Below are 13,429 nucleotides of genomic sequence, written 5' to 3'. Positions count from 1 at the left end.
AGCTATTTGTTTGTTCAAAAACCATCTATCGTACTCTCAGCACCTTTTGGAACACGGGTGATCGATGTGAAGCCTTGCCGTATGGGTCGCCCAACAGCGAGCGCATCTTTATTCCCACAAGAAGAATATATTATCATGGACTGTTTACTGCGAACGCCGCAAATACAGTTGAATGAGATAGCAAGCTATATGTAAACCTCTTCAATAGGATTCAAATCAGGACTGTCGTACACTCGTTCTACAACTTCTTGTACATGATGTGTTGGGTGGTTATCTGTTAACAAATATGCGTATTACTAGTTTTAGCAGTTGCATCTTTGTGCATCAACAAGTTTTGTTTAAACAGATATCAATAGATCAAAACATGATCACGAATTCAGTCATCCCTTGAGACATATGTTAGAACAGCGAATTTGCATTAATTATATTCAAATCTCAACCATATAACGAGAACGGATCGCGGGTTTTCCCCATCAAATCGATTTATAGCTGGTAAAAGCTGTTCATCAAGAAAATGGATAAAGGAGCGTGTTTCAAATCTTTCTTCGGGATTCTTCAACAAACAGTTCGCAAGAAGTCCATCACACAATATTGCCGAAATAATGGAATAGCGCGGTGTCCACCGTGCATAGCTATAGTCGCTCACAACAGGCGGTATCCCACGAGCACTATATCCATATTGCTGAGCAATTCGTTTATTCTTAAAACGTAGAACCAAATAAATAAGAGATCTACTAGTTTGTGCAATCCAGTTACAGTAAGGTATTATTTAGTACATACAATGCCTGTTTCATCGAGGAAAACGAGCAGGTTTGGGTCAAAAAGGCTGATTTCGGCCATGAATTGTAGCCTAATATCGTTTCTTCGTTGAAGGGCAATTCTCTGTATCTGAAAAAGAAATCTGGCTTGAAGAGTTGATAAAGAACAACTAGAAAAGGTGGAATGGCTTGCGTCTTATTAATATAGTTATATGATTTCAAGCGTGCGGTATTGACTATTGAGTATATATTCCAACTTAAATAATGTCATAATGTTCGTACCTTTTTGCGTGTTATTCCAAGTCTATAGAGAGCTCGGCACAGTGTCTCCGGGCCAAATGCAGAGCCAGTAGCATTAATGATATAGCTTGCTATCTCATTCAACTATATTTGCGGCGTTCGCAGTAAACAGTCCATGAAATATATTCTTCGTGTGGGAATAAAGATACGCTCGCTGTTAGGCGACCCATACGGCAAGGCTTCACATCGATCACCCGTGTTCCAAAAGGTGCTGAGAGTACGATAGACGGTTTTTGAACAAACAAATAGCTGTGCTGCAATTTCGTCGATGATTCTTTCGTAGAACAGTCGTTGATAAACCATTCTCCACCTTAAATCATCCGAATATGGTCTTGGCATTTTCTAATCGTTCACCTTGCTATACTCAAACTCGCAATTAACACGCTTGTACAATCCCACGCGTGTTGATGCATAATAATGTCACGTGATCGATATATACATATACTTGCTCAGGACAACCTTTTTGACAACGACAGTATATATATATATATATATATATATATATATATATATATATATATATATATATATATATATATATATATATATATATATATATATATATATATATATATATATATATATATATATATATATATATATATATATATATATATATATATATGAAGACACAGGTAAGTTATCAAGAAACTTGAAAACAATAATAGTACCTCTAACGTCACTGGAACCTTTCGTTCACTCCAATGTAATTTATAACCACTAATCTTCTGCACAAAAATATGGCATATGTTGATGTGGAAATAGTTTGGAAACATTAGCTTTAGCTAGCTTATCACTTATTAAAGAACCCACTTATTAAATTAGAAATGGAATATGGGTCTAATTTTTGAAAGAGAGAGGGGGGGGGCATTGATACATTGATGAATTACGATTTGGAATTCATTGTGAATAGTTTCATTTTATACAACTGGAACGATAAGTCCTGACAAAAATCCCTATTTAGCTTGAAGCCAAAATAGTTCCCCGTACTAATCCTAATGCAGCCTCTTTGATGTCTTTCTACGCTGTTTCATCCTGAGGCTGCAGCAACAAAGACAATTTACAGTGATTAGATGTAATTATATGTCTCTAGATGTTCCTACAAATACCTTGCAGTCTCTATAATTACCTTACATGTTCTTTACACGACGGCTTGACGTATCGCTTGAGAGGATCTACTGGACAGTGGCAATCTGGAATTGATAAATGAAATATATATCCTTTTACTTCACTGATGCGTTTGCATTCACGACTCCCGTGTAAAACGATCCAATTTGCGGAAATATAGTTGGGTTCAGGTCAGGAAGCTTTCACTGATAAGAGAGAGTTTTCTACTGAAGTACAGTATCAGCTCATCACGAATGAAGAGGCAAATTGGAGTGGAGAAATGAAACCGTCTGAAAAGGATTGTATCAGTACCTTCTCGATTGTATGCAAAACATCGCAAACTTTCGGTGAATCAGAGGATGCAATAACATCGACCAGAAGCTGGACACCTCGGATCTGCACAAAAATATCCCGATCTTTCGCAATGTGGTCTAAATGTGGCAACACTGAATTCTCAAGTATTTCTCCCTGTAAAAAACAAGGAGTTACAAAACTAGAAAAAGATTCCTAATATCGCTAATGTACGGTGGCCCAGAGGTGCAAAACAGAAACGCAAATTCAAAACACAAACGCAAATTCAAAAACACAAACGCAAATTCAAAAACATAAACGCAAATTCAAAAACATAAACGCAAATCATGAAAGCACGAACGCAAATTCAAAACAGAAACGCAAATTCAAAACACGAACGCAAATTCAAAACACGAACACAAATTCAAAACACAAACGCAAATTCAAAACACAAACGCAAATTTAAAACACAAACGCAAATTCAAAACACAAACGCAAATATTTAATTATTTATTTAAATCCAAAACGACCTAGCGCACCACAAATTTAAAGTCAACAATGATAAGTCTAATAATATTATTAATTATTGTTGCAAAGTATAATACATTTATAAATGCATTTTTGTCTTTTGGCCTAGTAAAATATAAAATTGATATGGGAGGAAAGCGATCGTTTTTACTACGGAAGAAATTTTAAGTACAAAACGATACTGGAATGTTTAGAAAAATATCATGATATCAAAATATGTAAAAGAGCGCTCATCACCAGATTACAGGAGTATGGTTTGGGAAGAAGAAGATACAACGCGAATGAAGAACAAGTTAGAGAATGCGTTCAAAGAGAACTACATGAAAATGGCAACCTCTTAGGATACAGATCAATGTGGAGGAAACTGCAATCAAAATATGGCATGCGTGTGCGCCGTTCAACAGCTCAAAGTATCTTAAAGGTGCTTAATCCTGAAGGTTGTGCAGTAAGAAAAGCTCATAAGCTGCAGCGGAGGGAGTATTTAAATCCTGGTCCAAACTTTACCTGGCATGCCGATGGGTACGATAAACTCAAACAGTTTGGGTTTCCCATTCACGGCTGCATTGATGGGTTTAGCAGGCGAATTATGTGGTTAGAGATCGTTCGAACAAATAGCGACCCTCGGGTCATTGGAGGAATATTTCTTGATTGTGTTAAATCCCAAAACGGTTGCCCAACAATTCTACGAACGGACAAAGGGACTGAAAATAGTATAATGGGCACTGCTCAGTGCAACTTACGTCGAAACCACAGAGATCACTATAATGGGATAAAAGCACATCGTATGGATCGTCACACAGCAACCAGCGTATAGAGGCGTGGTGGGCCATGCTACGTCGGTCGTGGGCATCGTGGTGGATTAATTTTTTTAAAGATTTGGTAGACAGAGGTATTGTTGACACAAGCAATATACTTCAGCTGGAATGTCTTTGGTTTTGTTTCATTAAAGTGATGAGGGATTCCCTAAAGGCTATTAAGGAGTCCTGGAATGCCTATTATGTTAGAAAATCCAGATACCACACTACTCATGGCATTTCTGATCAACTTTTTTTCTTGCCCGAGTCAGTTGACGCGGTTGATCATAAGGTGGAGTGCCTGCAACATGATATCCAAGCGATCGAAGGCAACGTTGCCGTTGAAGATGACGAAATACACAAAGTAATATTTTAATTATAATTTTTCAATATTACAACTGCAGGAGCCAACAACATGGAACGATTCTCTCAATAATTATGAACTGCTAATTGCAGCAGCCCAAGTGTGAACCAAGAAAAAACAACGAAAAAATCTAACAAACTAAGTGAATTCATATTCCAACGTAGTATAAAACAAGTAGGGACCTTAAGCAACAGAACAACGAAAGAAAAACCACTTCAAAAACTTAGGCATATAAAACATAGACATATAAAAAACGCGTAACTGGAAAGCAGCTCTTAAGCTGACCTTTATCCTTACTGGTAAATGGGAGTACGAAAGTACAGTTAACGTCCAGGACGTCAACGTTATCGTTGCTTAAGTTGCCTAATATAAGCCATAGAATTATATAGGAAACACCTTTTTACAAATGGAGGAAATTGCTTGCAATTCCATGTCATAAGCAAAAATTTATCAGCCGAATGTATAGAAGCCACGAATTTCACCGCTAAAAGTTTACGAGGTTTCAAATTAAATTTAACGTTAATTGCTTCAATTGCCACCTATTTAAGTGTTCTTTGTTAAAACTGATAATATGAACTTTACAACAGTATATATAAACTTTACATATATAGTGTGTACTAAAAGTTTTAGTAACTAATATGCATGTTATAAGCAATATGAACAAATAATTCTTATGAGACTTCTAAAGATACAGAAACTCAAGTAATTACTTCAAAAAACATAAAAGAAACATGTAATTATAAACAACTTCTGCCTTATACAAAACGTGGGATAACAAACACCTTAATCACCCATTCACGTCAGTTAGGCGTGTGTTAGAAGTCGCATTTTAGTCGCGTCGAATGCAATTCAAACAATAGATAATGAGATGATAATGAAGTTTAATGAGTTTTATCATCTCATTATCTATTGTTTGAATTGGATTCGACGCGACTAAAATGCGACGTCTAACACAGGCCTTAGACTAATGCCATACCAATGTCTGAGTGAGACATAAGACTGCACCATTCCTCTCTAAAATCGCCAAAATCGTTGTAAGTTGATGGGAGCTCTATCACTGCTCCACAAGTATGAAACACTGGCGAACGACTTTAACCAACCAAAGAGGTAAATGCGATAGAAATCTCCTCAACTAAAATAATATCGGATCCGGTGGATATTCTCAAGAAGTGTTTAAGATAATTCGTATTAAGACGTTTGATCCAACGCTTTAAATGACTTAATGATTCATTCTCAGCAGGGGATTTTGGTTCAGCTTTAATGAGCTTACATACTCTGCTCGCAGTAGGAAAAAAAGAGGTGTATATCTGAAACAAGGCGTCGTTAGAAGTGATAAAAGATTTCAAAGGTACTACGATTTCTGACCAACAGTCAAATGCATATCTTGGTTTCTGCACCAATTCTTTATGTGCTATTTCAATAATCAGATCCTTAAAGTTTTCAGGCGTAGCAATCTTCTTGCACTTAAAAGCCGTTAAAAGATCTGAAACCTCTTCAGTATCAACACTTACAGAGGAAGAAAGAACTTTTTCTGCGAAGATGGCTTTGGTTCTAGAGATATACTTCATAAAAGAGTTAAAGTACATCTCAGAAGTGACAGATTCCTCCCCGAAAAGACAGCAGCTTAAAAAGACTGGGGATATTTGAATAGGCAAATAGTGTTGTTGCACATAACCTTTGAGTAGGACTCTGGCGAGAGCCTGCCACATTCACTTAGACACATCATGACGAATTATTGGTACCCTTTCAGCTTCACCGAGCATATAGCTATTGCAGATATCTTTCCAAAATATGGAAATCGCATCTCGTACAGCCCCGCTACCTACACCTTTCTCTACAATACCTCTGGGATCGATTATTTGTACACTTATGAACTTGTTAAAATGTTACTATTTAGCAAAATAGTAAAGGAAATCATTTTTACTTGAGTTCTATGGATTACCAAGACCTCATTTTCCATTTCTTCCAACGATGTCAGGGATATGACCTCACCCTTACAAAATGTTCTATAGAATATTCCATTAAATTTTTTCTGAATATCCTATAGAATATTCTAAGGGATTTTGGAACCTATTCTATGGAACGTTCTACAACACGTTCTATAGAACCTTTAATAGAATATTCTATAACATATGCCATGTTTTATAGAATACTCAATAGAATATCCTTCAGAACATTCATTAGAATGTTCTATAGAATACTGGTATTCTATGGAACATTCTAACACATATTCTATGACATCCTATATGAAATGTTCCATAAAATTTTTCAATCTATGGAATATTCCATTAATGATCCTATTGATATGTGATAAAATGTTCCATAGAATAATGTATTCTATAGTATATTTTATAGGATAATCTATTAAATATGCTATTGGATGATAAATGGTATATTCAACATGCGTCCATGTTTCGACTTTGAAAATATATCACTTTATAACAACATAATCAAAACTTCTTTCTGCCAAGAGTGAGACATACAAACAAATAAAATATTCCCAAATATATGTAACAAATTTATTTACTTAAAGTTCAATTGATGCAAAGATTTAATGAAATGCCTTGCTTAAATTACATATAAATAAATCTAGAGATTAAAGAAATTGAAATACATATATTATACAACAAAGAATAAAAAACAAGTCCTATAAGTGTCCATATAACTTTAATCTGCATGTAGAACTCTAGTTCTGGTAATTAAGTCTGTCAAATAACCATTTTGTTTCGTGGATAAAACAACTGCAGCCGGTGTTTGAAGGCTGTTTAGCTTAAATTGTAGTTAAGTAAAATTATATACATTTCACACATTTTGAGGAGGATTCAATTGAAATATTATGCACTAAGTAATTGAAACAATATGGTGTCACTGAAATTGAATATTTTAGCTTGGTTTTTTATGAATGTATAAATTTATTCAATATTTTCTAGATAAAATTATTACCATACTGCAGTTTTCCCACCAAATAAATGATTGTGCAAGAAAATAGCAAAAATATAACTAGGCTATTATACTAAATATATTTACATGTACAGAACATGTAAATAGTAGAAAATGGAATGTCATATAGTTACTGATGTCCAGATGCTTTCAACTTGGTTTTCTCAACTTGCACAATATTATTAATCTTTGGTGCCATAACTTGTCATATGTCTGCCTCTTTTCCCTCAAACCTTTTTGCACTATACTTTAGACACAGCTAGAAAAGGTAAAACTCATCAATAACTGAACCAAGATATGTATATAAGATATATTAACTTAGACCAGACATAATTACTAACAATTATACTGCTTACCATATATACTCTTAACTTTCTCTGGCTCTGGTTTTGCATCCTTTTCTTTGAATTAAGCTACGCATTTGAAGCCTTTCCAGTGACGGAATGAGAGCAAAGTTGTTCTTGCATCCACGGCACTGCATAAACAAAACCTTTCACATTTAATATTGCTTTAATAGAGCTCCATTTTGACCTTTGGTTAGTGTGATGCTTGGACAAAAGGAAATCTGTAAATTTTAACAGTAAACACACAATTAAACACTTGAGACCTAGCTTATTTAATTCAATTTTAATGATATATAAATTTATCTAGAGCTAGTGCAAATGTCTTGACAGAAATAATTTTTAGTTGGAATGGCTCTATATTTATGGTGGTATAAATAAAAGGTGTAAATAAAATGTTCAAATAAAAGTTTAATCTAAAGGTGAATAAAAATTTATGAGATTAATTATAATGGTATACAGAACATATGTTGCCTATACAAACATATAGCATTTATAGCATATACAAAACACACTCACCACTGAATTCCAATACTTTAGATACACATGTTGTTGTAGATGGGTCAATGAACTTTGATTATTTTTTTAACTTTAGAAATTTCTCATTGCCATGGCCTTTCTTTCTCACGATCCTAGTCACCTTTCACGCATTTACAAAATTATCCATATCTTCTGATTCTTCTCGCATACTAAAGCGCGTTTCACCACCCTCCTATGATTCCTCTTTGACAAATTCAAAGAATGCGTATTTTATGTTAAAATACGAAAGAAAAACGCACTAAATTCTACCAGTATCAGTTATAAAACGTTGAATCAACGGATGACAAACTACAGACAATACGCGCTCAAAATTTGAAAATAATGCGTGGCGGTTAAACAAGTCCCGCATAACCTTGCGGTCTTGTTTTGGCAAAACGCGCCGCCATCTAACCTGCGAACGGGCATATTATGAAACAGATATGACTCATATGAGATATGTCATATGTGTGAAATATTCGTGAATTGTCTTTACAAAACGAATGATTTCTGCTGAGAATTTTAACTTTAAGACTTTAAAAGTATGTCGTCGAGAGAACCTTACAAAAAATGCGAATATAATTCTCGACCAATGAATAGTGTAGTAAAAATGTTATATTTTAAATTGCATAAAGGTCTCATTCTGTATAACATATATTCTATAGAATATTGTGTACAGCATATTCTATAGAATATATTATTGGATATTTAATGTGAATGTGCAATAGAATATTCTATAGCATCTCTAAATTCTATAGAATATTGTGTACAGCATGTTCTATAGAATATATTTTACTGTGAATGTGCAATAGAATATTCTATAGCATCTCTAAATTCTATAGAATATGGCAATGGAATATGCTATAGGATAAGAAGTCCTATAGAATATTCTATGGGGTTTAGAATATGTTATAGCATATTCTATAGGATTCTATAGAACATTTTCGTAAGGGCAGTGTTGTTGACGTTTTCTGTTTCAACTAGTATATCCAGAAAAATTAAAAATGACTATTCTACATGTGATATGCAATACAATACTCGATAGGAATTAGAGGGCCTCCCTTACGAAAATATTCTATAGAATATTCTATTGAAATATTCTATAGAATATCCTATAGAATATTCTAAAAGATTTTGGCACTAATTCTATAGAATATTCTATAGGATATTCTATGAAACATTCAATAGAAGATTCTATAGAAGATGCTATAGAAGATGCTATAGAAGATTCTATAGAAGATCCTATAGAAGATTCTATAGAAGATGCTATAGAAGATGCTATAGAATGCTATAGGATATGCTGCTACATACAGTAGCATATTCTACAGAACATGCAATTGCAATATTACACAATTAAGATGTGCTATTCACTCTTCTGTGCAATATTACCAATATATTATGTCTAGCCATGAGAAAACATCAATGATGAAAATCACTTCAAGAATAAAAAGATATATATTAGAAATATTGGCATATATGTATCAGTACAACAAAAGTTGTGCAACATTGAATACTTTTGTTTGTAATGTATTTTGGTAATATTAATTATTGTCTATTATTCTATATGTTGGATATTTTTAAAGTGTTTGTCTGACCAGTGGCTCAGTTCATTTTTTTTCGCAGGACTTCTTTTTAGCATTTTCTTAGCATTACTTGTCACACTTCAGATGCAGGACAACCATATCTTTTTGAAGTATACTCTACATTAAGGAATATGATTGAAAATTATTTAAAAAATGCAGGACTTGTCTTACCATGCTGTGAGTGATGAAATAGTATACAATATATATTTAGCTAACTGAAATAAGTTATTAGCTTACCACATATGCCATTGACTTTTTCCTTGTCAAGTTGTGGCTTGGCATTCTTCTCCTTTAATGTATTGGAGATCTTTCCAGTCATGGAGTGTGTGGACAGAACCTCCGCGTTTTCCAGCTAACCATCCTAGTCTATATTCATGTACCATTCACAAAATTATCCGAATCTTCTGATTCTTCTCACATAATCCAGCGCGTTTCACCAACCTTCTATACTCCTCATCGACAAATTCAAGTACTGCGTATTTTATGTTCAAATACGAAAGAAAAACTCGCTAAATTCTACCAGTATCAGTTATAAAACGTTGAACGAATGACAAAGACGCGCTCACAATTTGAAAATAATGCGTTATGCGTGTCAGTTACACAAGTCCCACATAACTTTGCGGCCTTGTTTGGGCGAAACGCCCGCCATCTAACCTGCGAACAGGCATATTATGAAACCGATATGTCTAAATACTTGTGATTTGTCCTTACAAAACGAATGATTTTTGCGGAAAATTTTAACATTAAGATTTAAAAAGTATGTCGAGAGGACCTCACACAAAATACAAATATGATGCTATTCAACTTTTGTGTTTCTAGACAGATGAAAACACATTTCTCGACCAATATCAATCGTGTACTAAAATTGCTATATTTTAAATTGCCTTAATTATTACATAAATTCACATTCTGTATAACATTTTATAGATTATTGTGTACAGCATGTTCTATAGAATATATCATTCGATATTTAATGTGAATTTATGTACAATAGAATATTCTATAGGATCTGTAAATTCTATAGAATATGGCAATGGAATATGCTATAGGATAAGAAGTCCTATAGAATATTCTATAGGATCTGTAAATTCTATAGAATATGCCAATGGAATATTCTATAGGATAAAAAGTCCTATAGAATATTCTATAGGATTTAGAATATGCTATAGCATATTCTATAGGATTCTATAGAACATTTTCGTAAGGGCTTCCATGCATGATATTTCCAACCTTCAAATATATCTTCTAGAAATAAAAAATTTTCAGTGATATTTGTTTCAGTTGCCTGGTTGATAGAGGTAGTTGCTTTGTTACCAGAGGTACTTTCTTGGGCATCAGAGATACTTGCTTTGGTGGCGGAGATACTCGCTTGGGTTTCAGAGGTACTTGTTTGGTAATCATAGCAAAAAATTGCCTGCTTGTTAGGAGTTAACATAGTTTGGTTGCTATTCCAGTCCTGAGAATTAATTGTTTGGGGGCTGTGTGGTCCTAAATATACAGGAGTAAGAAATTTGAAATGAAAATTTTTAATCAGTTGGTTCTATTTTATTGGTTGTCAGTTGATAACAGTACTGTTTTTACCACACTAAATTCATAATTACCCAGAGATTCATCTTCAGTATTCTCAATATCATTGGCAAGTACAAACATATAAATATAGCATTATAGCAACATTTATGTCATTATTGTCATTAGGTGTTTCTTATAGGCCCTATAGCATTGTAGTGTGGGGCCATCCTAAGTCCTATGTCACACAACATCATGAAGTCCTGGTTTTTGGGGTACTTTTTATATCCAACAACATGGGACTGATTTTTAGGGCCAAAAATATAACTTGACCTGATTTCATCATTTCTGTATGGATTTTGTCATAAAAGATCATAAGTGAGGGTGACAAGAATTAAAAGTTGAAAAAATTTAAAACTGATGTTAACATACATGATTGGAGAACTGTACTGTATATGCTTTAATTACATGCAAATCAGTTTGTTATAGGTAAATAATCCTCACTTTTAAATTAAGTCAGAGACCTTGCACAAGTACAAGTTGACTCGATTATAAGGCCCTTCCAATTGCTTCCTTATATCTCTCAACTGTAAATGGCTGTGAAGTTCCTGGAATAGTGTTAACCAGACCAAAGTCTGGGTACATCAGAACACAATCAAAGTCACCAGAATCCCTCAGGTGTTTATTATGAGCCAACTGCTTGTCCATCCCTAAACTCTTCACTTTACAACTGGAATCATTTTCTTTTTTTAAAATCGAGAGGTAGAAGAGAACCTTTTTTGACTTTTAGCTGCCTTGCTACTACACATTCTACCAACCCACTATTTATCTATATAATTACAATTTCATAATAATCATAGATTGCATCATGTAAACTGATATGACAACTGTATAAATGCTAAACCAAATGCTATCTACCAAAATAATATTAAGTTTACTATTACTGCTAAGTTGTACTGCCAAATTTATCAATGTCTTATAACTTTAGAAAATATATGATGATAAGGGGGAACCCGTCATGTGTCAATCTCTAGTATAAGTGTGAAATAATAAACAAACCTTTACAATTTCTTCCTTTTTTTTTTTTATGATTTCGTTCTTTCATCTGATTTTCTTTTTTTCATTTCGTTAAAGGTTTGTTGACGTTGTTCTTGGTCTTTAGTTTCTCTGCTTGATCCTCTCTTCAGAAATTCTTCAAAAGTTAAAGTTTTTAAGCCACCACTTGCATTATTTGACATTTCCTTGGGCTTTGTAAGATTTCCGTCTTTTAATGCTGAGCCACAGGAATTGCAAAAATTTTCATTGCTGTTAACACATAGGTTTCCGCACGATGGACAAAACATCTATATATATATATATATATATATATATATATATATGCAGTTAAAAAATTAAATTTTTATAACTTTATTGACGCCTCATCATATTAATACAATGTAATATTAATTAATACAGTTTTGGTCAAATCAATTGGGAAGTACACAAAGCAGATAAAAATGTTTATATTTAAAAGAGATCATTCCCAAACTAAAAAAAAAAAACTTGCTTATATGCGCAAAACCTAATTCTAGTACAGTACATGATGGGGAATGTGTACCACCTATCATCCAATGTGAATTTATTATACAACTAATATACATATACATTTGCATAAAAATGAATGTTGTGATTTGTGCCAATTCTAAGTTGTGAACACTACGGTACGCTGCGCAAATATATTTCCAAAAAGTATAAAAATGGAAGGAAATGCCCATAAAAATAACTTTTAAAGGTTTTTTAAAATCAAAGCTTACCTTATTTGCAAATTTGATACAAGCCAGATTGGAAGAACCACGTGTTTGTCATGGCGCTAATACTTGCACTCAGCGAAAATAGGCTTCCTTTTACTGACAGGGTATGTCTGTACCAGTCTGTACTTCCTTTTTCTCCGCGTTCAAGTTGTTGGTTTTGCGTTAGTGTTTTGAGTTTGCGTTCGTGTTTTGAATTTGCGTTCGTTTTTTGAATTTGCGTTCGTGTTTTGAATTTGCGTTTCTGTTTTGAATTTGCGTTCGTGCTTTCATGATTTGCGTTTATGTTTTTTGAATTTCGTTTGTGTTTTGAATTTGCGTTTGTGTTTTGCACCTCTGGGCCACCGTACTAATGTCTAGAAAAATGGACTAAAATTTATTCAAAGTACCAATATTTTATACCTCATATAGTAGAGATAACGTTCCTAATATGTTACAAAGCACATTTAGTACTTTAATTCGGATGGCCGTCCTCTCTTCACATCTAAAAAAAATTCCCATTAGCATAAGACTGAGGCTACATAAAAATACATCACGAACTTAAACAAAAATCAAAATACCAAAATATTACATTATTACAAAATTTTGTCCTCAAAGAAAGTCATAAAATTGTT

The 13,429-nt window shown here is 33.6% G+C and overlaps 2 long non-coding RNA genes across 2 annotated transcripts; both read right to left on the bottom strand.

Moving 5' to 3' along the window:
- Positions 1-1,726: 1,726 nt before the first annotated feature.
- LOC114542507 lies at positions 1,727-13,238 on the bottom strand. The gene is made up of 4 exons (XR_003689666.1): positions 13,218-13,238; positions 2,478-2,633; positions 2,188-2,251; positions 1,727-1,786 (listed from the first exon to the last, which is right to left on the bottom strand). It is a non-coding gene; the product is annotated as an uncharacterized LOC114542507 (long non-coding RNA).
- On the bottom strand, positions 7,127-7,997 carry LOC114542508. The gene is made up of 3 exons (XR_003689667.1): positions 7,943-7,997; positions 7,439-7,647; positions 7,127-7,341 (listed from the first exon to the last, which is right to left on the bottom strand). It is a non-coding gene; the product is annotated as an uncharacterized LOC114542508 (long non-coding RNA).
- Positions 13,239-13,429: the final 191 nt, after the last annotated feature.

The sequence above is a fragment of the Dendronephthya gigantea genome, unplaced genomic scaffold, assembly GCF_004324835.1.
Source record: "Dendronephthya gigantea isolate DGI-Jeju-01 unplaced genomic scaffold, DenGig_1.0 000358F, whole genome shotgun sequence".
NCBI lineage: Eukaryota > Metazoa > Cnidaria > Anthozoa > Malacalcyonacea > Nephtheidae > Dendronephthya > Dendronephthya gigantea.
The sequence above is the reverse complement of the archived record's forward strand: the minus strand, read 5'-3'. Positions and strand labels throughout refer to the sequence as shown.